The 23,946-nt window shown below is 43.4% G+C and overlaps 1 protein-coding gene across 7 annotated transcripts in view; it reads left to right on the forward strand.

The window, feature by feature from the left end:
* Positions 1-23,946, forward strand: part of arhgap32b (Rho GTPase activating protein 32b) — a 539,127-nt gene that overhangs the window by 429,897 nt on the left and 85,284 nt on the right. The window contains exon 1 of one of the 7 annotated variants that reach the window (XM_078530783.1): positions 8,623-8,807. The exons of the other annotated variants lie outside the window; for them this stretch is intronic. The gene's annotated coding sequence lies outside the window, so the exon portion shown is untranslated. Of the gene's footprint in view, positions 1-8,622; positions 8,808-23,946 lie in introns of those variants that run through there. 7 annotated transcript variants of the gene reach the window in all.

Below are 23,946 nucleotides of genomic sequence, written 5' to 3' on the forward strand. Positions count from 1 at the left end.
AGATAATGAGTCATCCAAGTGCTATGAATACTTGTGTTATGAGTGGCTATTGAGATTAATATTGCGCAGTATCTGGATCAATGTTATCAAATGGGACCTAAGACCCTTCAGCAAAGTTGCAGGTTGGTTTTTTTTGCGCTGGTAAAGTTGCCATGACTGTGAGTGAAGAACTGCTGGACTATAAGACCAGCCAGAATTATCTGGCGTTAGGAGGGGCCCTGTGTTTTTGGGTGGCTGCTTTCTGCCCTGTCCAGTACTGAGAGCTGATCTGCACAGTTTCCTCATACTTGCTTGTGAGTCAGACTGAATTATTGCTGATTGTATAATGAATCCATTCCTGGCATCCTGTTTTAACAGCACCTGCCAGTTCTACAGCGCACAGCTGAGATAGAGCAGAGGTGTGTATGAAAGAAATCAGAAAAACTTTAAAGGGAATTTGTTTGTTCCTGAGTTTGGTACATTTTCTTTTGCCAGTTTTGTTCCATTTTCTTCCTCTCACTCCACTAGAGATACAGACACCCAGTGGGGTCGGAATGCCTTGGCTACCTTTGTTACACATCTCAAGTGGCCATTCTTTATGGTTAAGCTGAAACAGTGAGTGCCATCAGGTGACCATTGGAGCATGGCAGTTGAACCCCACTGTTAATGTGCACTTTCCAGTAATATCGTGATTGTAATCAGGAGCAGGAGCCCTCGTCAATTTATTTTTCCCAAACTTTCAGTTGCTGAGTTGAATACAGTCTTTCCTTCCCAGGATAAGATGAGCCATCTTTGCACAAATTGGGAATCAGATCTGGACATCCCTAGTTTGAATTCCATTAGTGTTCTACTGGGTCGTGCCTCTGCCCAACAAGATGTCGAGGGCTATACAGGATTGGATAAAGAGAAAAAGGGAAGCTTATGGCAGATACTGTGGGCTCAAAACAGCAGAAGCCCTAGAGGAGTATAGAATGTGTAGGGGGGAACTTAAAAAGGAAATTAGGAGAGCAAAAAGGGGGCATAAAAAAACATTGGCAGGTAAAATAAAGGAAAATCCAAAGTTATTTTACAAGTACATTAAGTGTAAGAGGATAACTAGGGAAATAGTAGGGCCCAATAAGGACCATAGTGGTAATTTGTGTGTGGAGCCGGAAGATGTAGGTAGGGTTCTAAATGAATACTTTGTGTTGGTGTTCACAAGTGAGAGGGATGACGCAGGTATGGAAATCAGGCAGAAGGACTGTGATATAATTAAAGAAATTAGCATAGAAAGGTAGCAGGTTCTAAGTGGTCTGGCAGGCTTAAAAGTAGAAAAATCTCAGGCCCGGATGAAATTTATCCCAGGCTGTTGAGCGTGGCAAGGGAGGAGATAGCAGGGGTGCTGACAATAATTTTCAATACCTCTCTGGCCACAGGAGAGGTACCAGAGGACTGCTGGACAGCCAATGTGGTACCGTTTTTCAAGAAGGGAGGAAGGGATAAACCAGGGAACTACAGGCCAGTCAGTCTAACCTCAGTGGTGGGGAAACTATTGGAAGCAATTCTGAGGGACAGAATTAATCTACACTTGGAGAGTCAGGGATTAATCAAGGACAGTCAGCATGGTTTGTTAAAGGGAGTTCATGTCTTACCAATTTGATGAATGATTCGAAGAGGTGACCAGGTATGTAGACGAAGGCAATGCAGTTTGATGTAGTCTACTTGGACTTCAGCAAGGCTTTTGGTTAGGTCCTGCATGGGAGATTGATAATGAAGGTAAGAGCCAATGAGATCCAAGGCAATTTGGCAAATTGGATCCAGAATTGGCTGAGTGGCAGGAAGCAGAGGGTGATGGTCGAGGGGTGTTTTTGTGACTGGATGCCTGTGTCCAGTGGGATTCCACAGGGATCGGTGTTGGTCCCTTGCCGTTTGTGGTATATATGAGTGATTTAGATTTGAATGTCGGAGGGCTGATCAGTAAGTTCGCAGATGACATGAAAATTGGTGGTAAATAGTGGGGAGGATAGCCTTAGATTACAGGAGGATATAGACGGGCTGGTCAGATGGGCTGATCAATGGCAGATGGAATTTAATCCGGATAAGTGTGAGGTGATGTACTTGAGCAGAACAAACAAGGCACGGGAATACACGATGAATGGTCGGACCCTGAGAAGTACTGAGGATCAGAGGGACCTTGATGTGCATGTCCACCGACCTTTAAGGTAGCGGGACAGGTAGATAAGGTGGTTAAGAAGGCATATGGGATACTTTATTAGCTGAGGTAAAGAATATAAGAGCAGGGAGGTTATGCTGGAACTGTATAAAATGCTGGTTAGGTCACAGCTAGAGTATTGCGTGCAGTTCTAGAATCCGCATTATAGGAAGGATGTGATTGCACTAGAGAGAATGCAGAGGAGATTTACCAGGATGTTGCCTGGGCTGGAGAGTTTTAGTTATGAAGAGAGATTGGATAGACTGGGGTTATTTCCTCTGGAGCAGAGGAGATTGAGGGGGGACATGATTGAGGTGTATAAAATTATGAGGGGCATAGATAGGGTAAACAGGAAGGAGCTTATCCCCTTGGTGGAGGGATCAACAACCAGGGGGCATAGATTTAAGGTAAGGGGCGGGAGGTTTAGAGGGGATGTGAGGAATTTTTTCACCCAGAGGATGGTGGGAATCTGGAACTCACTGCCTGAAAGGGTGGTAGAGTCAGAAACCCTCATAACATTTAAGAAGTATTTGGACGTGCACTTGCGATGCCATGGCATACAAGGCTGTGGGCCTAGTGCTGGAAAATGGGATTAGAATAGTTCGGTACTTGTTTGACCGGCGCAGACTTGGTGGGCTGAAGGGCCTTTTTCTGTGCTGTAGACCTCTATGACTTTTCTTGAGTGTTGTTGGAGCTGCATTCATCAAGGCAAGTGGAGAGTATTCCATCATACCCCTGACTTGTGCCTTGTAGATGATGGACAGGCTTTGGGGAGTCAGGAGGTGAATTACTCTCCGCAGAATTCCCAGTCTGCGACCTGACCTTGTAGCCATAGTATTTCTATGGCTCGTCCAGTTCTTTACCTAGTCAGTGGCAACCCCCAGGATTTGATAGGGGATTCAACAATGGTAATGCTATTGAATGTCATGGGGAGATGGTTTTATTCTCTGTTGTTGGAGATGGCCATTGCCTGGCCTTGCCACTTATCAACCCAAGCCTGAATGTTGTCCAGGTCTTGCTGCATATGGGAACAGACTAGTTTAGTATCTGAGGAGTTGTGAATGGTGCTGAACATGTGCAATCATCAGCAAACATCCCCACTTCTGATCTTATATGGAAGGAAGGTCATTGATGAAGTAGCTGAAGATGGTTGGGCTGAGGACAGTACCCTGAGGAACTCCTGCAGCGATGTCCTGGGACAGAGATTCTTGACCTCCAACAACCACGACCATCTCCCTTTGTGCCAGGTATGACTCCAACTAGTGGAGAGTTTTCACCCTGATTCCCATTGACTGCAGTTTTGCTAGGGCTCCTTGATGCCACAATTGGTCAAATGCTGCCTTGATGTCAACGTCAGTCACTCTCACCTCACCTCTTGAGTTCAGCTCTTTTTCCATGTTTGGATCAAGGCTGTAATGAGGTCAGGAACTGAGCGGCCCTGGTGGAACCCAGCTGAGCATCAGTGAGCAGGTTGAGTAAGTGTTACTTGAAAGCAATATTGACGACACCTTCCATCACTGTGCTGATGATTGCGAGTAGATTGATAGGTCAGTAATTGGGCAGGTTGGATTTGTCTTAGTTTTTTGGACAGCACATATCCACACTGCAGGGTAGATGCCAGTGTTGTAGCTATACTGGAACAGCTTGGCTAAGGGTACAGCTAGTTCTAGAGATCAGCTATTACTGGAATGCAAGAATGTTGCTGTATCCAGTGCATTCATCTGTTTCTCTATCATGTGGTGTGAATTGAATTGGTTGAAGACTGGCATCTTTGATTCTGGGGGAGGACACAATGGATCATCCACTCGGTACTTCTGGCTGAAGATTGTTGTAAATGCTTCAACCTTGTCTTTTATGCTACTGTGCTGGCTCCCCCATCTTTGAGGATGGGGGTATTTGTAGAGCCGCCTCCTCCAATTAGTTGTCTAATTGTCTACCACAAATCACAACTGGATGGGGAAGGACATCAGAGCTTAGATCTGATCCATTGGTTGTGGGATCAATTAGCTCTGTCAACCGCATGCTGCTTTTACTGTTTGGCATGCAAGTAGTCCTGTGTTGTAGTTTCACCAAGTTGACAGCTTATTTTTAGGTGTGTCTGGTGCTGCTCCTGGTATGTCCTCCTGCCCTCTTCATTGAACCAGTGGTGACCCCCCAGCTTGATGGTAATGATAGAGTGGGGGGTATGCTGGGCCATGAGGCTACAGATTGTGGCTGTATAGAATTCTGCTGCTGCTGATGGCCCAGAGCACCTCATGGATGACCAGTTTTGAATTGCTAGATCTGTTTGAACTCATTTAGCCTGGCGGCAGTGCCTCACAACACAATGGAGAGTATCCTCAATGTGAAGATGGGACTTCGTCTCCAAAAGGACTGTGGAGAGGTCACTCCTACCAATACTGTCATGGACTAATGCATCTGCAACATTGGTGAGGATGAGGTTAAGTAGGTTTTTCCCTCTGGTTGATTCCCTCACCACCTGCTGCAGACCCAGTCTAGCAGCTACGTCCTTTAGGGTTTGGCCAGCTCGTTCAGTAGTGGTACTACTAAGCCACCCTTGGTGATGGAGATTGAAGTCCCCACCCAGAGTACATTCTGTGCCCTAGCGGCCCTCAGTGTTTCCTCGAAGTGGTGTTCAACATTGAGGAGCACTGATTCATCAGCTGAGGCAGTGAAGTGGGGGGGTGGGGTGGATAGGTTGTAACCAGCAAGAGGTTTCCTTGCCACTCCAGAGTTGATGTTGAGAACTTCCAAGGCAAATCCATCCTGACTGAGTGCACTGCTGCCTTTAGTGGATATGCCCTGTCCCACCGTCATACCCACTGATGGTGATGGTGGAGTCTGGGACATTTTCTGTAAGATATAATTCTGTGAGTAAGACTATGTAGGCTGTTTCTTGACTAATCTGTGAGACAGCTCTCCCAATTTTGGCACTAGTCCGCAGATGTTAGTAAGGCGAACTTTGCAGGGTTGACAGGGCTGGGTTTTCCATTGTTGTTTCCAGTGCCTTGGTCAATGCCAAGTGAATTGTCCAGTTTCATTCCTTTTTGTGGTCTTTGTAGGCCATTTCAGAGGGCATTTAAGAGTCAACTACATTGCTGGTGGTTACGGAGTCACATGTAGGCCAGACCAGGTAAGGATGGCAGATTTCCTTCCCTAAAGTACATTAGTGAACCAGATGGTTTTTTCATGGTCACTATTACCAAGATTAGCTTTATGTTCCAGATTTATTAATTGAATTTAAGTTCCACCAGCTACCGTGGTGGGATTCGAACCTATGCCCCCAGAGCATTAGCCTGGGCCTCTGGGTTACTAGTCCAGTGATATTACCACTACGCTGCTCCTCTCCCTAAATTCTGGATTTTAGCCATGAGGGAGCTCTTCTGCCTGCATCTTATAAAAATGGCAGTCTCACCATCAATTTACAAATTGATATGCTTTATTATTTTAAAAAATCATTTTGGTTCAAGATTTCCAAACTTTACCAATTATAATAATGGTCACACATTGAATTCAGTTATGTATAAATATTTTACACTTGCTCCTGACTTTGTTTACAGTTACAGCATAATCTGTTTTTTTGTTAAAAAAAAAATCCAAGTTTTGTCCAGTGAACTCTGCATGCTACAAAGGCCCAGTCTCAGAATGAGCTCTTTTAATATTTAAATTGATTGACTGAGGTCTGTGCAGGCAGCTGGAGGGGCCTTGGAGTTTCATGTTTAGAATGTGTTTTAGATTCCTGCTCTCCCTACTGTCTCATTTCAAATTTTCTGACATATTTTCTCAATGAGGCCCTATATATCAATTTATTCATCCCATGTGGCAACGAACTAATATGGCAGCTACATCTCCTCCCCCAGCTTTGGCAATAGACTATTTTGGAGAAATAGTTTCAATTATAACCTAATATTTATCAAGAAGCCTGGGGGCAGGATGGCACCAGGGTGAAAAGAGTAAAAGAGATGAAGGACTGCAAAGCATGAAAAGATTTAGAATGAGTACTTGAGATTGTGAGACAAAGGCCCGATTTTCGGGGAGCTGCAGAAACTCCACAAACCTTTAAAAATGGTGAGCGGGACAAGGATTGACAAGTCCCATCTCCATTTCCAACAGAACCCATTTTTGCCAGTAAGTGAAAGGAGGCTGGGTGTGATACACACGGGAAACCTGAACTTAGCAGAGCCATTTGAACTCGGTGCTGAATTCAAGCGCCCCGTTTTTCACTAGCAAGAGCCTTAACCCATGGTGTGGGAATTACGAGTTTTTAGAATAAACGTAAATGCTCTTGAAGGACAATGAATGTCTATAAAACTGTCAAGCGGTGAAGTTATTTAAATCCCCAGCTTTTTAAAAATTAAAATTTACTGCCTGTGAGAGATTAAGAAAAACTCACATACATACCTAAAAATAAATCCCCAGCCCTTCAAAAATAGGCTTTTTTCTATATTCATTGGATGTAGGCCTCGCTGGCCAGGCCATCCCCATTTGCCCTTGAGAAGGTGGTGGTGAGCTGTGGAGTCTCATTTGGCCAGACCAGGTAAGGACAGTGGACGTTGGTAAACCAGATGGATTTTTACAACAATCAACAATGATTTTGTGGTCATCATTAGACTCTGTATTCCAGATTTTTATTGAATACAAATTCCACCATCTGCTGAAGTGGAATTCGAACCCGGGTCCCCAGAGCGTTACTCTGGGTCTCTGTCACTGGACTAGAAATCCAATGCCACTACGCCACCGTCTCCCCTTGTGTCAGGGAGAGTTAAAAAAACAATCTGGTTACAATAGCTGTAGACAGGAGCTGACTGTTCACTTCTAATTTGATTTTTGTTATGAAATTGATTATATCAATAACATCAAAATTCACCTTCTCACTGTCAGCCTCAGTGATACCAGAAGGCTATGGAAATTAAAACGCAGGGGAAAGAAGGAAAGAAAGGTTTGCATTTATGTAGTACCTTTCACAACCATACAGCAAAACTTCACAGGCAGTAAACTACTTTTGAAGTATAGTCACTGTTGTAAGGAAGGCAATTTGGCAGTCAATTTGAACAAAGCCAGGTCCCACAAACAAAAAGATGCCCAGATAATTTATTTTAGTGATATTGTTTGGGGGATAAATGTTGGTCCAGGACCTCTTTTTTTCAAAATATTCCCAAGGGATTTTTTATCCCCACCTGAGAGGACAGCCATTTCATCCAAAAGACGACACCTTCCTTCAGCCTGGATTTTGCGGTTAAATTTCTGGGGTAGAATTTGAACCCAAAACTTTCTAACATGGAGGCCAGAGTGCGACCAACTGAGCCATATTTGACATTGAAGGAGGTGACAGGTCCATCTCATCTGAGACAGTGCGAGCTCCTCAACTGAAGCTATATGTGTATTTCATTTCCCTAAATGTGTCTAGATTCCTCCTTTTCAAATGGTTAACCAATTCACCATTAAATGTTGTGATGCTCCAAACAATTTTAGATATAGTCCTAATTCTGTATAACTCTTTTAAATTATTGTACTGATAGTTAGAGCTTTGAACATAACAGATAGCACCTCTTATTGTGCTGCTATTTGAAACAGTGGAGAGTCAGGTCTGCTTTCTTTTCGAGGCCTGGATTTGGGGAGAGCTATCATCTGTATGCATAATTTAGAACATGACCTCTTTATACAGCACATTCTCAAAACAGAAACCCACTGCTTTGTGCTCGTGGTATCGTGAAATTTTGGGCATCGCACGTGCTTAGCAGGCAGGCCTGCCTTGAACTCTGACCCTCTACAAGGCCTATACATCAATATGGCTGCACCACGAGATGCTTCAGCACACTTGGGAGCATTTTTGACTGAGACCACCATCACCCTCCCCCCACTCCCAGACTGGGTGAAGGTAACACCATTACTGTGAAGTAATGTTTCCTTGAGACATTTAATGTGTCCTGTTTATCTCTTTATTCCTTAGAAGTTCTGCTTCTGACAGGCAGCGGATTTGCTATATTGATATTGACCAGTTTTTTAGAGGGAAAGACTCAATAGGTAAATGTACCACGTTCTATGCAATGCAGCAGTGATTACTCTTGGGATCTGGCTGGTGCATAGTTTAGCTTGTATATGTAAGCAGGTACTGCTGGCAAGACTGCAGTGATCAGATTGTCAGTGTGAAACAACTTTCTGAAGTGAAGAGTTCCCTGTGCAAGAGACTGGAAGCTAACCACACTGAGTAGGAACTGTCAGGTGCTGCAGGCATCACCTCAAGCAGTATCACTTATTACTTGTGTTGTGTAACACTTCCCTTTTGGCTGCTGTAAATCCCCAGATATCTGCTTAAAGTAAACAGATCAGGAATAGGGTGTGGCATAGTGAACCATCAGCCAATGGGATTGTCTCTTCCAAAGCAATCACCTGAGTGGGCAAGGAGTGGGTGGATCAAGGGAACCAGGCTGCTTGAAGTGAGGAGGATTTACATTAAGCAGCTTACACCGGAGCCATGTGTTAAAGGACAAAGGTACATTTGTCCGGCGATACTGCTGAGTTGCAGAGGACCAGGCAATAAGAAGTCAAATCAGAACTGTTTACAAAGGCACATAATCCTGTCTGAAGCCAAGCTTCAAACCCATTTTGGATTGGCACCTGAGAGTCAGGGCCTAGGGTAAGGACCACATTTGTATTCATAAAGCATTGTGGTTTAGATTGTTAAATATTTGCTTTTGTCAACAGAGCAGAAAATCGTGTGCTCTTAATGTGAATCCATTTAAAATCAGCACTATTCCCACACTTGCCAGTGTGTTTCACACTCCACATGATCTCTGTTACCATTATGATCAGTGCTGCCGCCAGAAATTCAGTGAAGTATGAAGTTTGCTGTCTGAAATCTTGGTACTACTATTCATCTGAACTATGAAAATCATTAATTGTAGATTTACAGTACAGTTAAAGCACATGGATTTTAATAGTTACAGCAGTTAGATTACAACACAATTAAATCGCAGTTTGGTTAAGATAGCTACAGTACAGTTGGATTACAATATGAACATAATGCAGTTCAGTAAATAGCTTTCAGTAAATAGCTTTTAATACAGTTATGGCATTGTTAGATTTGAAGGGGTATGGTAGGAATGTGATTGTATTACTAGACTAGTAATCCAGAAGTCTGGACTAAATGATCTGGAGATATCAGTTCAGGTTCCATCACGGCAGCTGGGGAATTTCAATTCAGTTGATTAACTCTGGAATTAAAACATTAGTAGTTGCATTGCTGAAAGGTTCATCTTTAAGTGAAACGGTTTTAAGCAAATCAGATTTTCTTATTATAACCTATGTAAAAGCTGTAGTTCGGTTCTGCAGGACTTTCTTGTCAGAAAAAAAATTAAATATTATAGGCCGCAAGCTGAAATACAGTACATTCTCAAATATTTGTAAATGAAATAGCCATAAAAGTAAAATAATTTTCTGACTAGTTATCCCCTGCTCATTGACTCTCTCTGCCCCGCTCGCCGACTCTCTCTCTCTCTCTCTGCCCCAATCGCCGACTCTCTCTCTCTCTCTGCCTCACTCGCCGACTCTCTCTCTCTGCCCCGCTCGCCCACACTCTCTTTTTGCCCCGCTCGCCCACACTCTCTTTTTGCCCCGCTCGCCCACTCTCTCTCTCTGCCCCGCTCGCCCACTCTCTCTCTCTGCCCCGCTCGCCCATACTCTCTCTTTGCCCCGCTCGCCCACACTCTCTCTCTGCCCCGCTCGCCCACTCTCTCTCTCTGCCTCGCTCACCCACTCTCTCTCTCTGCCTCGCTCGCCCACTCTCTCTCTCTGCCCCGCTCGCCCACTCTCTCTCTCTGCCCCGCTCGCCCACTCTCTCTCTCTGCCCCGCTCGCCCACTCTCTCTCTGCCCCGCTCGCCCACTCTCTCTCTCTACCCCGCTCGCCCACTCTCTCTCTCTGCCCCGCTCGCCCACTCTCTCTCTCTGCCCCGCTCGCCCACTCTCTCTCTCTGCCCCGCTCGCCCACTCTCTCTCTCTGCCCCGCTCGCCCACTCTCTCTCTCTGCCCCGCTCGCCCACTCTCTCTCTCTGCCCCGCTCGCCCACTCTCTCTCTCTGCCCCGCTCGCCCACTCTCTCTCTCTGCCCCGCTCGCCCACTCTCTCTCTCTGCCCCGCTCGCCCACTCTCTCTCTCTGCCCCGCTCGCCCACTCTCTCTCTCTGCCCCGCTCGCCCACTCTCTCTGCCCCGCTCGCCCACTCTCTCTGCCCCGCTCGCCCACTCTCTCTCTCTGCCCCGCTCGCCCACTCTCTCTCTCTGCCCCGCTCGCCCACTCTCTCTCTCTGCCCCGCTCTCCCACTCTCTCTCTCTGCCCCGCTCGCCCACTCTCTCTCTCTGCCCCGCTCGCCCACTCTCTCTCTGCCCCGCTCGCCCACTCTCTCTCTCTGCCCCGCTCGCCCACTCTCTCTCTCTGCCCCGCTCGCCCACTCTCTCTCTCTGCCCCGCTCGCCCACTCTCTCTCTCTGCCCCGCTCGCCCACTCTCTCTCTCTGCCCCGCTCGCCCACTCTCTCTCTCTGCCCCGCTCGCCCACTCTCTCTCTCTGCCCCGCTCGCCCACTCTCTCTCTCTGCCCCGCTCTCCCACTCTCTCTCTCTGCCCCGCTCGCCCACTCTCTCTCTCTGCCCCGCTCGCCCACTCTCTCTCTCTGCCCCGCTCGCCCACTCTCTCTCTCTGCCCCGCTCGCCCACTCTCTCTCTCTGCCCCGCTCGCCCACTCTCTCTCTCTGCCCCGCTCGCCCACTCTCTCTCTCTGCCCCGCTCGCCCACTCTCTGCCCCGCTCGCCCACTCTCTCTCTCTGCCCCGCTCGCCCACTCTCTCTCTCTGCCCCGCTCGCCCACTCTCTCTCTCTGCCCCGCTCGCCCACTCTCTCTCTCTCTGCCACGCTCGCCCACTCTCTCTCTCTCTGCCCCGCTCGCCCACTCTCTCTCTCCCCCCTTTTCTCTCTCTTCCCCCTCTTTTTTTCTCTTCCCCCCTCTTTTTTCTCTCCCCCCCTCTCTCTCTTCCCCCCCCCCTCTCTTCCCTCCTCTTTCTCCCTCTTTCTCTTTCTCTCTCTTCCCCCCCTCTTTCTCTCTCTTCCCCTCTCTCTCTCTTCCCCCCTTTCTCTCTCTTCCCCCCTCTTTTTTTCTCTTCCCCCCCCTCACTTCCCTACTCTTTCTCCTTCTTCCCCCCTCTTTCTCTCTCTTCCCCCCCTCTTTTTCCCTCTTCCCCCCCCTCTTTCTCTCTCCTCCCCCCCTCTTTCTTTCTTCCCCCCTTTTCTTTCTCTTTCATCCACCCTTTCTTTCTCTTTCTTCCCCCGTTTCTTTCTCTCCCCCTCTCCCCCCACCCTCTCCATTTCCGCTCTCCCCATCTTCCCCCACCACTCATACCTCCCCCCTCCCCACCCCGCACTCACCAACACACTCTCTCTCTCATTCTCTCTCTCTTTTGCTACTAACCTCTTTTGGTTGTTATATATTTCCAGACCTACAGCCAATGTGTTTGGCTCTCAACTGCCCTCTGAAATTGATTAACAAGATGCTCAGTTGTGCCAAACTATTATGAGCAAGTATAATAAGCATAAAACCAGACGGATCGCCAGCATTGATCAAGGCATTGAATTCAAAAAAAAACCAGGCAAGACCCTGCAAAGTCCTCCTCACTAACATCTGGGGACATGTGCCAAAATTGGGAGAGCTGTCCCACTGATTAATCAAGTACCTGACATTGTCATAATGACAGAATTCCCAACATTCTAGATTCGTCCATCACCATCCCTGGGAATCTTCTGCCCCACTGGTAGGACAGAGGTGGTGGTAGTGGTATACAGCCAATAAAGGGTGATTTCTGGAGTCTTCAACATTGACTTTGAACCCCATGAAGTTTCATGGCATTAGAATAAACATGGGCAAGGAAACCTCTTGCTGATTGCCATCTACCACCATCTCTCAGTTGATAAATCAATACTCCTCAGGTTGAACACCACTTGGAAGAAGCACTGAGGTTAGAAAAGGCACAGAATGTACTCTGGGTGGGGATCTTTAATGTCCATCAAGATTCACTCAGTAGCACCTCTACTGACCGAGCTGGCTGAGTCCCGATGGATATAGCTAGCAGACTTGATCTGTAACAGGTGATAAGGGAACCAACAAGAGGGAATTACCTTCTTGACCTCCCTCTGATCAGTCTACCTGTTGTAGATGCATCTGTCCATGACAGTACTGGTGGGAGTGACCATCACACAGTCCTTGTTGAGATGAAGTCCTGCCTTCACACTGAGGATGACCTCCATTGTGTTGTTTGGCACTGTGTTAAGTGGGATTGATTCAGAACAGAAGCAGACAAATTGAATTCCCACCACAGTCTGGCTTTATCACAAAGCCTGGTTCAATGAAAAGTGTAGGAGAACATGCTAGGAGCAGAACTAAGGTTCTGAATGAGGTACCAACCTGGTGAAGATACAATGCATGAAAATCAGCACGATGCAGACAGAGCTCAGCGATCCTGCAACCATTGGATCATATCAAAGCTTTGCAGTCCTGCCATATCCAGTTGTGAATGGTGGCAGATGATTAAGCAACTCATGGTAGGAGGCTCCAAAAATATTCCATCCTCAGTGATGGCAGACCGTAGCGCACAAGTGCAAAACAGAAGGCTGAATTGTTTGCAACTATCATCAGCCAGAAGTACCTGGTGGATAATCCATCTGTGCCTCCTCCTTAGATCCCATTTGTCACAGAAGACAGCATTCAGCCAATTGTATTCACTCCATGTGCTATCAATAAACTGCTGAACATGCTGGATACAGAAAAGGCTATGGGCCCATCAATATTCCAGTTGTAGTGCTGAAGACTTGTGCTGGAAAACTAGCTTTGCCCCCAGCCAGTATAACCACCTGTCACAGATCAAGTCTGGTAGCTATAGCCTTCGGGACTCAGCCAGCTTGGTCAGTAGAGGTGCTTTTGAACTAATCTTGGTGATGGACATTGAAGATCCCCAGCCAGAGTACTGGCATCTATCAGACAACAAGGAATATTGCCCTGGTATGTCCTGCCCACAAAGGGTAGGACAAGTCCAATCCCCCCAATTATTGTTCCATCAGTTCACTCTCAACCTTCAGCCAAATAATGAAAGGTGTCATCAACAGTGCTATCAAGTGGCACTTGCTCAATAAAAATTGCTCACTGATGCTCAGTTTGGGTTCTGCCAGGACCACTCGGTTCTAGACCTCATTACAGCCAGAGTCCAAGCATGAACAAAATAGCTGAATTCCAGAGGTGAAGTGATAGTGACTGCTCTTGACATCGAGGCAGCATTTGACTGAGTGTTGGCATCAGGGACCACCAGTAAATTGACGTAAAGGGAATCGGGGAAAACTCTCCACTGGTCATACCGATAGCAAGGGGAAGTGTTTGAGGTTATTGGAAGCCAATCATCTCAGTCCTAGGACATCGCTGCAGGAGTTTCTCAGGGCAGTATACAGATTACAAAAGAATTACAGTGGAGTTAGATTACACTACAGTTATCTTACACTATGGTTATAATTTATATTTTACAATTGTTAAACAGTGAGATTAAATTGCAGTACAATAGTTGGATCACCATATGATTACACTGCAGTTAGATGATGGATTCTGCTGATCCAGAATTGGAGAATGGTGGTAGTAATGAAAGTAATTTACGATGTTGCACATTAAAGCATATTAGCTTCAGTGTAATCTTTCTCCTCTAGAATTGTATTACAACTTTGAGATACTGGTGAGTTGAGAAGGTTCCTGCATATTTGTGTTAAGTGCCGAGTGATTTGCTTCAGATTTTTAAACTCAAACGTGGGTTTTACAACTAGCAATTCCCTCAGCTGCTAAAACTGGCATGAACAGATCTACAGTGCTTCGTTCCTGAAGGGATTTTGTAACTTAATGTTTTATCCCTTTAACATGTTCTGTGGATTGGAATGTGTGTAGCTGCATTTAAACTGACTGCACCTCCCAGTTGGCTCATCAGTATTGTTTCTACCAAGCAGATAGGAGCTAAAGCAAGCAATCTGTTTCAGCTGCTGTTCTCCCTGCTCAAGTTTTTGCAATAGGGGTCAGTCGCAGGAATGTTGTGGCCGAGTGCGCTCTCCATTGACTCCTGTTCATCACTCCTGAACTCTGAAACTCTGATCTGAACAATCCTCAAGTAAAGATGAGGTTCAGCATTCCGAGTTTCTGAAGCTGAGCTGTACCAAAGATTTGGAATGAATGGTTCTGGGAAGAACCCTGCAACAGGTATTGCAACATCCCTCAGCTCAGACCTGTTATTGCAGGGTGGTTGTCGGAGCTGCACTTTCATGTGTATAACTTGGTTAATATTTTACACTTCAGGTGTACTCAGAGGAACTAGGTAGAGGGCACCTTGATGATGTCAGTCAGGGAAGGGAACATTCCTGATTCAGAAGAGTCAGGGAATGCTGAACCTTCTCTGATAGTTTCATGTGAAAACAAATTCCATACAAACTACGACAGGCCCAGCCAGTGTAAGGTACTCCTGTTGAGCATCAATGTTCAGCTTTGGTCATTTTAATCATCTTGGTTTGAAAAAACTGTTCTTTAATTTACAGGTTGAGTGGATGGACATCTCAGTACCAAACTGCACATCAGTCAATCATTAGATCACGCCATGAGTATTTGATTTTGTATTCTTTAGCTTCAATCAGAATTGTGGATCAGGAGCAATATTTTAAATCAAAAAAATACAGTTGAATTTTTAAAATGCTATTAAAACTTGCAGCAAATCATTCTCAGATTTTGATCAGTGCCGTTTAATCTGGCTGCCATTCAGCAGTCCTTGCTAATGTGATTGAAGAGGACCTGCCCTTAGACCTACTGGTATCTTCAAATTCTGTGCATATTATGCTGCCATCCTTTTAAGGGAGATTCCCTGTGTGCATTATGTTGCAATGGTGTTTCCATTTCCCTGTTACGTGGCTGTTTGTGTGGGGGTTCAGTATCTTTGTAAAATTGGTGTTTTGAAGTTCTATATATGTTACATTTCTGTTTGGGTGGGGATAGAGGTTCCTGTTTCTGTTATATTACTGTTTGGGTAAGAAGTTCTGTGTCTCTGTTACTTGGTTGTTGGAGTGGTTGAGGGGAGCATTCTATATCTATTATGCTGTGTTTGAATATGGAGGGGGGTGCCGAGGGAGGGTTTCTGTATCTCTGCTGTGTTATTGTTTGGATGTAATTCTGCAAACCTCTATCTTCATTCCCATGGAATACCTCTACCAGTGTGTCCTCCGATCCTCCACCCATCAAATAGCTTTCTGATTTCACTTGCCCACCTTAGCTACCTCCGAACCTTGGACAAAAGGTAGTCAAATGATCTATGTCGACTCCATCCTACTCATGTCAAGTTTATCCCACCATGGGGCCTCTGATTTTAATCTGGACCTCATTATATTGTCTCCCCTCTATTCCCTGTTTGCTATCACAATTTATGTATCTTAATAATTGCAGGCCAATTAACTAGGCCTTTGTAACTTGCATTTTTCCTGTGTTCATTCCTTATCTATTTTGGCTGCTGCTCCAGACCTGAGTCCATCACATCTATTTTCACTCTTTCTTGAACTTTCCTCTTTCTCTCTCTTAGACTCCTCTCTCCTGTCACCATGCTTCCTTTCATTTCTCTCCTCTTGGCAATTCTGCCCTCCCAAATCCCTAGCCTCCAATCCTTCAGTACTCCTCAACCTTTCTATTTTCCTGCCACCATCTCAAACTTAACTTCCTCTTAGCTAAACCTACAACTTCTCCCTTCGTCTCCCTTGGGATCCTCTAAAGGGTCCATCAAGTCATTCATTACCAGTGTTCCCTATATGCTGCATGCCTGCATGGCCATGCAGCAACCCAGAACAAACAGTGCAACTGACTCACAAACCTGTCATCTTTCAGGTACCCACACACAAAAAAAAGAAAGGTACCACATATTCAAATGAACAGACCATGCAAAATGAGAAAAAATTAGAGGGAACATTGCTCATTGCTGCCTCCTGTCGAGCAGCAACTCCAGCTACCCCATCCAACTCTCTCACAGACCTTCTCGTCCAGCATACTCACTGGGTCTAATCTTGCCAACCTCCTCTCTGTCCAACTCTCCCTTCCCAGTGTTAGCCCTGTGGGTTCTACAGCTGATCAGCTATCACCACCAATGTTCCTTCTAATTTTTCTCCATCCATGTGCAGAATGAATTTTGTTATGTCATCGATAGGCATCAATATCAAGGTAATGTGTGGATGTGCGCCACCAGTAGAAACAAAAAAAATTATAAATAATAGAAATTTTTAAAAAGTCACCGTAGGCATGGAAGACCAAGAAACCCCCAGCCATTGACACACTAACATGCTAGTCCACAAATTAGCAGGTTTACTGAATGCAACTTTAGATTTACCGTGGTGGCATTTGAACTCTCGACCTTTAGGTTTTAAGTTTAGTACCATAAGGACCACTACACTACCATATATAAGAAGACATTTGTTAGTTTTTATATTGTAGCTTGTATTTTAGTCATTTGACTGAAGAAAAGTTGAATTGGTAACAATGGTTGAAGACAAGACAAGGATCTTTTGTTTCAATTTGACAAACTCAAACTAGGAATGACTAAGGAGGCTTGCCTTTTGAATTGATAGAATCTGTGGAAAAGCAACTTTTTCTTTCAGCTGCTATGAATAGTGAGGAAAATAACAACTCATGAATTTCTTCATGTCAACAAAAATTATCAGGCAGAGGTAAAGTTTCTCTATGAATTTCGAGAGGTTGGATCTTGTGAACTGTAGGCTGATGGTCAGAGAGACACTGTGTCCCTGTAAGATAACTGAATATTGAAACTACATTTGGGAACATCAGAAGAGAGTGTTGCGGTGAAGAGGGAATGGAAACCTAGGAGGGAGAGTGACTGTTGAGGTAGTCTTTGGTGAAGTAGTGACATTCATTCCACCTACAGTTTTTTTTTTAGATTAAAAATCTATAAATTGTGCAGTAATGAAGCAATTAGCCATTTTTTAAGTAAACTGTCTTTCTCAATGCATACAAAAATGAATTGGAAAGAGGAAGTATTTGGAAGTATGCACGGTTTAAAATGCCCCATTAGATAACCCCACAAGAACCTTTGCATTGTTATTTGGAGACCTGGGCTAGGAATCCAAAACTTTTCACAAACTCTCTAGAAATACCCTTGTGTTTTTAACATGTTGAATGTCTTTGGGATCAATCTTCCTTTAATAATTCTACAAAACCACCTGCAGCTGACTAGATCAGAGGTATTAACTGGCCCAAAAATCCTTTTACTAAACTTTAATAACTTAACAACTCTTAATAACTAACTCTTAACCTAAGCTATCCAGTTAAAAGCAAAATACTGCGGATGCTGAAAATCTGAAATAAAAAGAGAAAATGCTGGAAAAACCCAGCAGGTCTGACAGCATCTGTGAAGAGAGAAACAGAGTTAACATTTCGAGTCTGTATGACCCTTCTTCAGAGCTATCCAGTTGTCCTCTGCAGGTAAAAGGAACGTGTCCAGGCATTGTGCCTTTTTTGAATTAAACAAAAATATGGGGACAATAGCTCCCTGGTGCATTCTCTATGGCAGCACCTTGACCAATGCCAACTAATTAGCACCTTTTCCTCATGCAGTATAAATTGTTTATTCCTTTGAAATTTGGCATTCTTGCATCTGTCCTGATGAGTGCAAGATGAGAAGCTTCAACAGTTTGACTCTTTTTTCAGCAATACTCAAAAGTTATCCAATTATTCCCACTCTCTTCCTCTTATCCTATCTGTGTACTGTTCTGTCTGCTTGACCTTTTAGTGTGAAATAGAGGCATACAAATGATTTGGGGCACAGTCATCATGCTTTCGGTTTCTTACTTGTCTTTTTCTGATAAATGAAATTGGAACATTGCTCATCTTCCCCACCTACCTCAGTTGTCTCCTCACCAATGCAATGAGTTGTAGTATTAGAACCTATTAAGGGTTGGACTGTCTGGACTTCAATGAAGAATTTATTGAAATGAGGTGTGTACCTTCTCTAATTTGCAACCAGGTACATATTTTAAATGGAATGATGACTGATTTCATCCAGACAGGGTCTGTGAAGTTAAATCCATCATTTTTGTCATGCCTTTAATTCACCACTACAGTGTGATAAACAGGGTAACAGTCAAGCCAAAGCACAAGCCCTTGAGACACTACCATTTGGAGATCCTTTTTTTATACATTCAAATCTCCTGCTTATTCCCCTTAACTCCATGTGCATTGCCTTCAGTTGTGTGTTACTTACAGTAATCTCAGCCTTTCCCAGTTTTGGCCCATGGTAAATGAGGTTTCCAGATACAAATTTGATCAATTGTTGAAGTGGCCAGGGCCTTTGTCTTCTGCTCCTTTATTCATAATCATACGTCACAAATGTCCTTTTTGCTCATTTTCAACTTAACTCCTTCATCCCCTGTTTCAACGGCCTGTAATTGAAACAAAAACACCCACAATGTTTGTTACCTTTTTACCTGCTGCTCTAAGGAATATGTTGTGTGAGTGGAACTTTCCTGTAAAACCTGACTGCAATTCTTGGACAATCAATGAAAATTTAAACATCTCTTGGCATATCTTAGAATTGTTGTTTTGTTAAGTGAATTGTGTGTAGAGCTTTGAGCTGACATTAAACGAAAACTGGAGAATGCAGGTGCATTGTTCTCTGGTGTAAATGACATCCTGAAAACCACTGACAGTATCATGGCCACTCAAAAGTGTGCGTTTATAAATGTGTCTCTCTGTTACAATCTCCTGAAGCAGCAATCTCAACGCAAAGAAGCACTCCTCTTCAACAGGGTTACCTTATTTGTATCAGAGCCAACAATCTTATGAAAACCAGAACCCAACAAAAATGAATTTAGGCAAGAGTGGTGCAGGACCATCCTCCTGGGTCTGAAAGGAAAAGAAGGTAAAATAAAAGGCCTTTAACATGCAAGAGACACTGAGCAGTTGAACTCCCTTTTAGCTCCCAATGATTTAATGTGTTTAGTGTCGACAAAGTCACACTGATTACAAAGTGCCGACGTCAGCCTTGTCTGCTCAAAAAGCGATATTAACTCTGCTGGTGGCTGGGGGACTTTGCAGTGATCTCCAACACTCACTGATCAAATTCTTTGATCCATAATGGGCACTTGTAGAAGATATGTTAGAGTACTGAGCACTGAGTCAGTATCTTCAGAACAGGAGAAGAATTAACTTAAATAAAAATTGGAGTTAATATACACAACTAAAATTTCAAAACAAATTAAATCAAAACCCTTCATATTCTGTATAACAATTACATTGTGACACACCCCTCCTCTTGGACCCCTAACAATTGATTCATGCATATATTTCCTTTTATGAAAGAATCAGACAGTTGTTGACTTATGTGCAACCATTTTCTTCAATGTTTTATATGCATTATCAATTTTAGGGTGTTTCATCTTAATTACAGCGCATCAAAACTAGCACCATATCTAATCTGAATGCCTAATCAAGTTTTGCAATGACTGTCGCTACTTCAGATACAATATCGTCTTTCTGTGAGGATCTAGAATGGGAGTAACCCTCTCTAAATCGGATTGTTGATTTAAAGTTATTTCCAGACCTACTCTGCTTAATATCTAAACCAACGTATTTAAAATCCCACAAGCCTGACTCCCAATTTTAAATTCTACTCTAATCTTATTAATAGTATATTTCTCAAATTCTGCAGCGTCTCCCCATAAGATATCATCACTTTGCATTATTCAGACCATAGACACATTTGTTTAGTTTCCATAGTTTTCCTTCAACATCAGCTGCCACTTGTTTACCTCCTGACAGCCAGTTGATGAAGGATAGTACTGGATCAAATCTTTACTGAATCTTACATTTATGTATAGAGTTAAATATGACAAACTTACACTTCCTAATTCAACCACCCCACAGCTTCAGTAAGTGTCTCTTTTTAAATGTGCTAAAGTGAAACCTCAGCTAATGCCCAACATCTGTATACAATTAAAATTAATATAGTATTAACACCTCCTTGGTGGTTTCAGAAACACTTCTCTGTAAGAAGTACTGCCCTGCAGAAAAATGGCTTACATGTCAACTGATCTATGTTCTCATAGATATGTGGCCAAAAGAGCTAAAAAAAATTTTTCAAGATTATTTCCTCAGCTGTGGGAGTCCCTCTAACATCGGTATCAGCTAGTTGCTCTTCAAAACCCCTAGCAAATAGCCACATTTTATCCTTATAAGTCACATCAACAAGGACTTTTTCAATACAAATCCATCTAAGTGACAAAACTAGTTTCCCCATATCTGGTATTTCTGAATAAATTCCAAACACTCACCAACTATCTAACTCTCTTTATATTACATCTCTGAATTTATCTCAGGTTTATTTGCAGCCACCAAAACCTCACAATCATGAGGACTTCTAGTTCTGTTGCCAGTTTGTGGCCTTTATTTCATTGTCTAATTTATCCAAGCTATGACCTCTACTTGCAGTTTTATGTGTTTCAGGACTACTTCCAAATCTCCTCCTTGCACCATCTGAGGGTCTTCCTCCAGCATGGAATGTCTTCCGATGCAAGAGTCACTTCCAGACCTACTATCATTCTTGCACATAAAAACAGAAAGTGCTGGAAAAACTCAGCAGGCCCAGGCAGCATCTGTAGATGCCGTACTGGCAGCAGCCACCAACTCCTTGGCAGCGCTCTGTTCAGTGGGACTGCCAGTCTCTGATTGATTGGCTGGCAGCTCTTGGCGGGTGGGACCTCTGTCCCTAGGGTCCTCGACCCTGGGGGAAGGCCCGCTGCTGACCTGTTAAATGTCTAGGTGGAACAATGTACAGTGGGTCTTCCCTAAAAGAGGTGACACGGGGATCTTACCAGCTCTCCAGCTGTGGCTGAGACCCCCATCACCTCCAGAAGATTCCGCCTCAAGAATTAATCATGATGAATGAACCTCAATGGTTTGTCCTGTTTGATAGGATCTGATGGTAAAATAGGGCCTTCCTGTTCCCTATGACTCTCCCTTCTATAATATACCAAATCTCCTGAATTGAATCCTGTCCCAGATGGTCTTATATGATCTCTCAGAGCTCTATGAATTTTCTCCAAGACCTAAACCTTGACAAAAGACCATCTTCCTACATGTTAGACATTCAAATGTGCAGAAAAGTGGCACTAATTTGAGTACTTTACAGTGTAGGAGGACTATAGCAAAGAACAGAAGATATTTTGGGATCTCGCCTATAGTTGGTAGGACTATACCCTCCAGCCATTAGAAGTGACATTTTTGTATGAACCTCCCATGCCAGGGCAGTTGTGAATTTACAGTCTGATTGATCAGCTAAAATTTTGTATTGCATTTCATTGCTTACCACATGATTCCTTTCACAGTGTCCATTGCTGTAAGAACTTGCAGCTGTACAATTCATGACTGTGATTTTTGTGGTTTCACACACATCTCTCAACTCATCATTGGCAAATCCTCCTCTATTGTCAGTCAGAAACTTCACTGATGCCCCAAGTCTGGTTCCTATCCATTTCTCCATGATTTTGCCTATAATAATCCTTTTGTCCTTACTATATATTATTGCAGAAAGATTAAATCTGGTCTAAAGAATGTAGAATGAAAATATTTATTCTTGTCCCGCACCTTTGGATCCATAGCAACTAAGACACATGCCAATGGAAAGCTTATATTAGGACGTATCAGCATGCTGATACCTTTTACAGATTTCATACTTCTCACTAAATCACTTCTGTTAGCCTTGTATGTTCTTCATCAACCATACGGCCTTTTAGCAGGATGTTTAAGCTTTGAACAAGTAGCGTGAACAAATTGTTTATGAAACTTTAAACAATTTGCTTTCTTTCCTTTTTTAATTCTTCTAATCTGATGCCATTAATGTCTGCCTAACACTCTGATGAGAAACATCAGGTTCTGTTAAGGCGAAACAATAAACCAGTCCTGACTGGGTAAACTGCAAATCCACTGACTTGCCAAAAATAATTGCTTCATCATGTTTCATGTTAAGTTTCATTTGTTCCTTTTTCATAGAAGGTTTACTCAACAGCATAGGTATTTCACTAGAGATGACATCAGTTCTTATAAAATGCCTACTCCAGCTATTTTATATGGAATTGTAAATATAGGTGTGCTTTGTTTCCTTTTTCCCCTTTGCAAGCTTCAGTTTTTCTCTTATTTTTGCTTTCAGACAACAGCACACCTGCTCTAGGCACATCTTTATTTTCCTTTCTTGCCCCAACACCATTCCCTTTAGCCCTGGAAGTCTAATTCTTCTGTCATTCAATCTATCTCGTCTTCCACCCTATCACAGATCGTTCCTTTGTCCTTGTTCCACCCACCCCTTGCTTAAAACCTATTACATCTCTAACATTTCCCAGTTTTTAAGAATAGTGATCAACCTGAAACGTTAATTTTCTTTCTCTCCACAGATGCTGCCTGACCTGCTGAGTATTTCCAGCATTTTCTGTTTTTATTTAACATTTGAACCAATTTGTTCCGATACTGTTGAAATGCAATTAGTATCTAGCACTGCACAACTAAACAAGTCAGTGACTAATGCATTCATCATGGGACTAAAACTCCTTGTGACCAGTACAATTTGTTCAGATTCATCATTATCTTCATCCTCTTCCTCAGAATTTCCTGTGTCAGGTGTCATTTCGAGGGCCTTGCTTATCTGCCTTGGGAAATTCATTGCATAATGATACTTCAGATAATACTGAACCAATTAATAACTATTCCATGTGAATTCCTGGGATTCATTCACTTGCTATTAGTGTTCAAATTCTGTCTCCTGATGTGATAGCCAGATCTGCTCAAACTGTTTCCACTCTTTTTCTGCCTCTCTTTAACCCTTGTTTTGATATTGTGCCCAGTATCAGGCAGTCATTAAGTTCTCCATTCTTTGTGTCAATAGGAAAAGTCTGATTTGATCCACAAAGGTGGAAGGAAATGAGAGTTTCCCCAGGAACTTTATCAAGGCATTAGTCTCCTGATCCAGCAGGATCTCCTCCTCCTCCAATAACCAAACACCAGTTAGAACCAGAAGCCTGTCCATATGGGACACCATAGCACAATCCAGCAACTTAAATGCTTGTACTGACCAAGTAGTCCCCAAATTGAATTTCATTAGTCTTTTATACAGTTTGACAATCTGTTCTCCAAAATCTGTCAAAACTTGACCATGTTTCATTGGCACTTAACAGATCAAATTTCTTGTAAATTTCATCCAAGAACTCAAATAGTAGGTCCAAACTTTAATCACTACCCAACTGACCATCTCTCAATATGCCTTACTTCTGTATTTACTTCTTTCAAGAAGTGACAACACCATACCTGGTTTCCTATTTGATAGAGTTATAAATAATGTATAATTTTTAAGCTGAATTTATGTGTGTGTGTATATGTATATTTTTTTTTTGTTAAGAAAGGTAAGAAATGGTTTCATTTAGGTTTTGTTTATGAACTTTGGTGTCTGGATAAACATGTGACTAAAAGGTTTCAGGTCTTTTGGTTTGTTTGTATACATATGTGTTTAATAAGGTTTTACAAGGTCCTGAAGTTAAAGTTCTGGGAAATGAAACAAAACAAAAATGGAAAGAGCTTTACTGTTGCCTAGCAACAGTGATCCAGTGACATTGACAGAAAAAGACAGGAGCTGAGAGGGGGAGAGTTCAGTGTGTGTGTTAGAGAGAGTAGACAGAGATTTTAAGCTG

This window comes from Cetorhinus maximus, chromosome 2, assembly GCF_964194155.1.
Source record: "Cetorhinus maximus chromosome 2, sCetMax3.hap1.1, whole genome shotgun sequence".
Classification (NCBI taxonomy): domain Eukaryota; kingdom Metazoa; phylum Chordata; class Chondrichthyes; order Lamniformes; family Cetorhinidae; genus Cetorhinus; species Cetorhinus maximus.